Genomic DNA, 8612 nt, shown 5'->3' on the forward strand with positions numbered 1-8612 from the left:
TCCAGCACAAATAATGATGAATGGTCTGATTTCATTGGCTTTTACACTATCTCAATCAAATAGGCAAGGCTGTCCTCTTTCACCAGCATTGTTTGCATTGGTAATAGAACCTTTAACTTGAACTGTGAGGCAAAATTTGAATATTAAAGAGGGTGAACAAGAAAATAAGATTAATTTGTTTGCTGATAATGTTTTAATATATTTAACATATCCTAAAGAATCTTTAAGGATGCTGCAAAATTTATTACATCAATATGGCATACTGTCAGGTTATAAGGTTAACTGGGAGAAGAGTGAAATATTGCCTATATCAAATGAGGATTACTTAGATTGTAGACAGATTACTAAATTTAAATGGTCTGATAAGATTAAATATTTAGAAGTTATAGTTAAGATTAACATGACTTATATATTTTGAATTATATGCCTTTGTTGAATAAGATTAAAATTGATTTAAAAGAAATGGAAAGATTTGCCATTAACTTTAATTGAGAGAGTAAATTGTATAAAAATGAATATTCATCCTCGTATACAATATTGTTTTCAATCTATTCCATGTGGGATTCCGAAGAAATTTTTAAAAGAATTAAATAAAGTAATTTGATTATTTTTATGGAAGGGTAAATTATCTAGGATCTCTGTGCATAAATTAACATGGCGATATGAATGGGGAGGACTTAAATTTTCAAAATTATTATGAAGTGGCTCAGCTGAAATTCATTAATAGGTTGTTTGATGTTCAACGATCACCGGTCTGAGCTAAAGTTGAGTTGGATCAAATTCTCGAAAAAGAAATTAGTCAATTTATTTATAAATGGAATCCTTTGTTGTTACAAATATATAATTTACCAGTATTAATAAAATTATAATTTTATTCATCAATTATATTTGGTATAAGCAGAATCAGCTTATAGGTTCTAAAGGGAAATTTTTGATTAAATCACTGTTGTATCAGAATAAATTAATTCTGTTTTCTTTAAATAATCCTTATTTGAAAAATTGGAAATTGAAAGGATTAAGTATTATACAAGATTGTTTTGAGGTGGGTAAATTTTCTACATTTAATAGATTACAAGAGAAATTTGGTATTTCTGTAAATTCTATTTTAGCTTATTATCAAGTTTGAGATTTTTTACTAATACAATTTGGTAAGGAATTAATTTTACCAAGTCAATCTAAGTTCAAGATTATAATGGTTGGCAAGGACACGAAAGGATTTATATCAGATATGTATAGGTTGCTGCAAGAAAAGATGGATAAAGTTGTGATAGATAGAATAAAAGAGAAATGGGAGAAAGATTTAGATATTGAATTGTCTTGGGAGGAATAGTCAAATGTGTATGGATAGTGTTACAAAATTAGTTAATGTGAGATATACTATGGTTAATTATAATTTTATTCATCAATTATATTTGACATCTGAGAAGTTGAAGAAATATGGATTTAGACCAACAGATTAGTTTTATACGTGGAGAAAAGACAGGTACTTTTTTTTGCATTGTGTATGGACATGTAAGAAAGTTAAACTTTTTTGGGAAAAAAATTATTAAATTATTTACAATTGATTTGCAAATGGATTCAATGATGTGTTTACTGGGATTTACAAATGCTGTTACTTTGGGATTGGTTGATAAGCCACAACTGGCATTTCTGCGGTTAGGGTTAGTGGGTTGCAAGAAAATGTTTCGCGATAACTTGGAAAAATTATGTGGAATTGAATATACAAAGATGGCATAATGAACTGTAATCATGTTTATATTTGGAAAAAAATAACTTATAATTTGCAAAATTGTAAGTTAAAATGTGGAGTTTATATTTGGATTGATCTTAAGTAAGAGTATTGTAAAGAGTTGGCATGCTGGAGGGAAGGGAAGGAATAGAAGATCCTTTGGTTATTCAGAAACAGCAGGATCCTATTTTGCCTGAATCTATTCCAGTCGATATGCTTATTAAGAATCTTGAATTTAAGTTATCTTCTTCAATCAAAGAGATAGGTAAATCTTTGGTTCAAGTTAACACTAATTTTTTTAAAGCTCCGAGGAGTGAGGAAGGGAGTCAAGATGATGTAGATAGCAGAGGGAGGGAGGGGGTGGGGGGGATTATCATCATCAGTATTTTTTTAATACTTTTCCTTCTTTTTTATATATCTGTATTTGTATCTTGTATTTTGTTTATTTGTAATATCTTGTAAAATTCTTAAATAAAATTTTCAACAAAAAAAAAGACCAAAGTGTAACATTCAGCACATGATTAAACCTCTGTATCATCCAACAGGCAACCAAGTTCTCAAATGGAATATGATTCTCATTTATGTCATGGTTAACTTTTTTTTTAAGTAGTCAGTCCCTAAGTATCTGTTTTAATCCTTCTGCCAAACAAAAGCACTTCCATGATCTTGTTTCCATTCCAGAGTTTGGCACAAGAAGACTGTCGTTCTCTTGAAGAGTGAATTTGTCTAATTGTGAAGAGAATTTCTTGGATTGTATTGAAATGACTAATTGTTTTTCAGTGTCCATTGTCATCTCATCATTTTTAGAAATGTGGAATTGCTCAAATCAATATCCTGAATAGTTTCTTTGGCACTTAAGTTCATGATTGCTAAAAGCAAAATAAGTGACTCAGAGACATTATGAGCATTTCCACTTGTAACAATCAATTCACTTACCTTGCATGACGCAAGAAAGCACTTTTCTAATTTCTGTGATGTTTCATTAATCATCTATTTGAGCCCTCTCTTAAAATGACCTCAAAGTGTTTTGAAGTAATCCAAGTGTTTATCTTTCTTCTCTTTATGTACTGTTTCTAAATGTTGTTTCAGCTTGCTTGGCCTCATGTTTTGGTTTGAAAATGCATTCAAAAATCAAACACATGGGCAGAGAAAGTTTTGCAGAGATGTAATGAAGCCACATGATGAGTATTCCAGTGAATACTGCCAACATTTCTTTATGGCCAAGGAACTCATGGGTAAAATTATTTCTGAAAGTAGCAAAAATTAACTATTACAAAATGAAAGCACTTCTTAAAAAAGTCGACTTAAATTTTATGGAAAATAATGTACAATGCATTGGTTCTTCAATAAAAACTAGTAGAAGGAGACGTACATTCACTACCTGAAAACTCGAAGCAAAATGATGCGAGAAAGATGGAGCAAAACCTTTCAGCCTGCATGTTGATTTCTTGGAATTGAATGAAAGAGGAGAACTATGTGGAAGGCAATTCATAGTCAAAGCTGGTTCCGTGTCAGTCAAACACAATCACATCAAAGCAAAGAACACTCTGAAAACATTGCTAATTTTCTGTATTTCTGTAGGTCATTCTAGCCTGTCACTAATTGCCTCCAATCTTGCTTTGCTTGGCAACTATATAGCAAGCCTAGCAGAAAAGTCCTTTTCTTCCCCAAAATCTTTCCAACGTGCTTCATTGGAATATTATCAAGCAGAAATGTATAGGCCCTGAAAGGAGATGATTCATACATTCTATATTACTGACTATTCAGCATATTAAATCCATACTAGCCCCCACCAGAAAATCCAATCGTTTCTATTCATCCCCTTCTTATTCCTGCAGCTCCTATTTGAATTTAGATGTTTATGAACATGGATTGAAATACAGTGAAAATCTTAGTTTTGCTACTCCCCGATACCATGTTCGCCCATCACCAACTTTTATTCATTTGTCCCTTATCTTTACTCAGAGGTAAATTAGATAAGGAAATTAACCTCCCAGAATGTCTTTCAAGGAAATTGGAGCATTCAGAGGGAAACCCACCCAGAAAGCTCCAAGGTCAAGATCAAAACCGAGTCACCACAGCCACTGCACCAACAATCTGCTCTTCAAAGCTTGGCCAAAGCTGTTGTTCTTTAAGAAGTATTCTTAGGAGACTAAAGAGTTAGGAAGACAATTCCTGACTTTAAAGCCTTGCCAACTGAACCAAAAGGCCAACTTGCTTGGAATGTGTTGGGGCGTGGGGGGGGGGGGGGGGGGGATAGCATGGAAAAATGATTGGCAAATGGGACTGGTCCTTCTGTTTTATAAGAAAATATTATAATAATATAGAATCTAAGGAATTTCAGGGGCAGTGATAGTGAGAAATGCCGAAGATGTCAACAAGGTGTTCAAAACTGTGAAACTGAATAGAATGTATATTACAATTAATTTGAACATGGTTCATTCTTTACAGGATCTGCCTAGCACGGAGAATTTGCTTTTCAAGTTGCACTTGCTCTAAAGCCAACACATGGAATAACCTACCAGTTTCATAGCTGCTGGTCTAGAGTCCAGAAACCATATTTTCGTGAAGGAAAATACAAAGTCTGCACACACCATGGTTGAAGTAAAAATACGATGCTGGAGAAACTCAGCTGGTCAAATAGCAAAGGTAAAAGATGCATAACCAATGTTTCGGACTTCAGCCTTTCATCAAGGGGTGAAAAAATTGTTGGCAGGCACGAGAATAAAATGGTAGGGGGAGGAGCACAGTTCCAAAGGCAGGAGGCAATAAGTAGATAAGGGAGGGAGGACACACCAGCAAGTAGGGGGAGGATTGGAGAGGGAAGGGGGTGGAGCTGGAGGAAAGACGACAGAGAAGGGAAGGGAGAATGGAGAGTTTTTAATATTTTCAGACACAGTAAAATAATCTCTGGGAAAGGTAGCACAATAGAATAAAACAAATAATGTCTAGAATGCATGCATGTTCAGTAACTTGGTGTTCGAGTGGCCCAATATTAGACAGTTTTGCCTCTTGAAACAGTATAATTAGTTTTCAAAATACAGTAACAGAGTGTTTACAGACTGGTTAAATTCTTTCTCGAATAGAGTACAGAAAATGTATTTTGTGCATTGAACCTCGGGAACTATGCTTGAGATAAATGTTTACAAAAGCATGAAATACAGTGCATACTGTAAAATGACTCAAATGAAGTTTTAGAAGTCTTACTGACAGGAGTTTACCTCTCATTTCCCATTTTACTTTTTACAGACTTGTGATTTGTGAATTGCTTTCTTTGTAAGATGAAACAGTGGGAGGAAACAAAGTTGTCTGAATCATTACTGGAAGAATCATTCTACATTTTAATCAAATGGCAAAATCCTTAAAATTCTGGAGGCCACAAAATGTATATTCATGTTGAGAACAAGGTCAACTAAACCAAATTTGCATATAAACAACAAAATAAATGCATAACATGATCAATGGAAAAAAGTTAGTCAGGGAAATCATGTAATTACCTGAATAGTGTTGGGAATGTGACACAAATAAAATTATTTAGTCAAAGCATGCATATTAACCTTATATGGATGACAGGCAGAATTTACACAAATACACTCATTAATTTATTAATGTATGTTTTCCATACCACTGCTTCTATTATGTTGAGAGATTAGAATTGTGAATATTCCCCTCAATATGCTCAAATGCTAAAGTCTCAAACAGTGATACAAGGAATTACCAAAGAGGCTAATACATTGTTGGCCAATATTTCAATGAAATTGTGAATCAGATGAAATTATCTTCCATTTTTGCAGAGTGGTTATAGATTTTGGTTAAATCTTATTTTGAGTACAGAAAATTTATTTTGTGCATTGAACCTCAGGAGTTATGTCATGGTTGGAAGGATGCACAGTGTCAAGTCATCACAACGTCTTATATTCCTTTGAGTTTCCGTTGCTAAAGTAATTCAAAGAATTTGGAAACTTGGGATTTTAGCTTTATGCCATGATGTGATAAGTTGACCTACCAATAGTATAATGAGGGACATAAGCATGGGACATAGTTGCAGGAGATTGATCCTTGGGTACCTAAGGCTTGAATAACAAATGGGAAATGTACCATTAATGCAATTGATACTCCTTTCTCCTGGAGTCTAATTGGGCTAATATGTAGGCCACTTTAACCTGTATTGGGCATATGATACCAAAATTGGTTGTGTCTATCTCTGAGGCTGAGGAGTTAATGTTACTAAGGATGTGAAAAGGGGCTGGGGAAATCCCTATCAAGTCAGATATAATGGAAGATTGATCACTCCTAAAATTTGTATCTCAAATTTTTGGGTAGTGATTTGTGAATTCACAAAAAGTGATTTTGGTAAGTCGAACAGTTGTAAGGGCCTTACTAACAGATTCATGGCTGCCTTCCCATCTCCTCATGGACCCAATATCCAACCTCACAGATGGGAAATATTAAGCAAGTCCAGGGACAGAAAACAGCATCTAAGGACTGAAGAGATTGAAGAGCTTTTTAACAGTGACCCCCTCCCATAGTTTTACATTCTCTCATAGGACACGACACCCCTTCAAAATCCATCCTTCTAAGAGTCCTTCTAGTCTTAACAGCTTGGGCTTGGTGGTTGAAGGCTTTGGGAAATCAGGACAATGATTGGCTGGAGAAGGTGAGATGGAGAGAATGGAGCTGGATATGGAGGGTACAGAGACAATTAGCCCTCTCTGAAAAGACTTTCTTTGTTTCTTTTTCTCCTTTCTTGGCAAAATAGCACTGGAACTGACAAAATCTCATGACTCTGCTGGTCTTCGAATGCAGGCAAAGAAAATGTATTTACTGTATCTTGGTATACCTGATGATAATAATTGCCTCTAATATATTTAAATCAAGTCCACTCTAATTCTTCTAGACTCTGGTGGATGCAAGGCCAGCCTGCTCCTTCACCCTTCCTCAGAAGACAACCAGCTCTTTTCAGGTTTAGGAAATCTTCTTTAAATTGCTTTTGATGCATTAAAATCTTTCCTTTGAAAGGGAGAGCAATACTGTACAGACTTATTGGTAGCTAATGGGATCATCAGATTTTAAAGTCATATGAGAACTACAGTTCTCTATGCCTTCTACCCTGCCAGTGGCCACTTGAAAATTTATAAGGGAGGGAATAGCTTTAAACTACTCAAATTAATACAGATGAATCATGCATTATGGGGAGAATGTGTTCTTTGAGTTTGGACCATATCACAATTTTCCATAACTTGAATTTGTATCATTTGAGTGTGCATCCAGCTGTGCATGTTGAAAAAGAGATGTTAGTATTTATTCATTTACTTTATTTAACTTAAATTTGTGAGAGGGAATTTTATTCTGTATCTCAAATTTTTGGGTAGTGATTTGTGAATTCACAAAAAGTGATTTTGGTAAGTCGAACAGTTGTAACATGGGGTTGTCTGTTATCTATACATTACTTGGGGGGGGGGTTAACTTGAGGTCTTTGGTAGAAATATCTGAATGTGCTGCAATACTGTATCAGTGGTTTCTTTGTTAGAAATTTCAACTCTGTACGAGAAATTAGAGATTTTATGTCTTTTGCAGAAACCCCACTGCAATATCAATAGGGTATGACCCAATTGGAGATTTCATCTTTTAGATAGCACAGTAAATCCATGCCCTGTTTGCCATCTCAGATAGATGTGAAATATCTCATGAATAAGACCAAGGGAGTTATGTCTACGGCCTGGACAGTGGTTATCCCAGGCAATGATTTTTAAAAAGAAACTATCATGGCACTGTTTGTGGTATCTTGCTGTGCACAAGTTGTTTGCAACAACACTATTGAGAATGCACTGGAAGAAGGTTCCTCATTAGCTGTGAAGTGCTGTGGAGCATCCTAAAAGAAAAGTGAAAGATGCTATCAAAATGAGGTTTTTTTTCCCCCCCAAAGCTCTTTGCAATAGCAGAGAAGGAAAACATGATCTAGATGTACTTATGATTGTGTCAATTCAGGGACAGCATTAGAACATGTCTTAGCAGAGGGCATTAAGGTAACCATGGGGAGGGGGGCACAATCTGACTTGCCCCTCCTTCTGATGTAACAGACAAACGACCTGTTTATATCATGTGGAGACTAGTGACACTAGTGCTACGGGTTTGAGGGGGCAGGGGGTGAATCACAATACCTCGTTTTGGTGCCGGCGCTGTATCAATTAATTGACCTCTATCAGACTTTGACATTTAAAATTAAGCAGTAGCTCTTTTAGATGATTCTTTCATTATATTTCAGAATTAGATTTGGATTCTGCTTAACTTATGCATGGTGTTTAAGTAAACCAATAATCCAATAAAAGTCATGTTATTTAGCTCAGACCGTGATAATGCAAGTAATTTTCAGATAATGTATTTTTTTTAAAAATTCTCTCACTATGGATCACAAGAAAGCAATATTATATTTATATTAGAAACTTGCAACTTTAGAATCAAGGAGTGCACACTTTTCTACCATGATATAAATTTTAAGACATCCAAAAATGGCAAAGGTCAACTCCAAGTTTTTATGTGTTAGTTATTTTTAAATTAGAATTCTCTGCTGGCTACAACAGTTTCTCAGGTGCTCAGAGAGGACTTCTGGTGGATGCAATGCTGAAACATTTCCCTTCTGTTGTACTAGCTAAATCCATGTGAGAGATTCCTCGCTGAACTCTGCTTCTGATCAATGGAAATTCATTTCAGAAGCAAAGTTGGAGACACCTGTGTTCAGCAAATTTGCTGGATTTCCAGATATTCTAACTAGTCCAGGAAGTTGGGCAAAGATAATCCAGTTCTCAAGTTGGATTATGGCTAATGCATGCCTATATTAACACCAGCTGCTAGTTTACCAATTTTCTTGGCAAAGTTCAATATT

The sequence above is a fragment of the Narcine bancroftii genome, chromosome 2 (genome assembly GCF_036971445.1).
Source record: "Narcine bancroftii isolate sNarBan1 chromosome 2, sNarBan1.hap1, whole genome shotgun sequence".
Lineage (NCBI taxonomy): Eukaryota > Metazoa > Chordata > Chondrichthyes > Torpediniformes > Narcinidae > Narcine > Narcine bancroftii.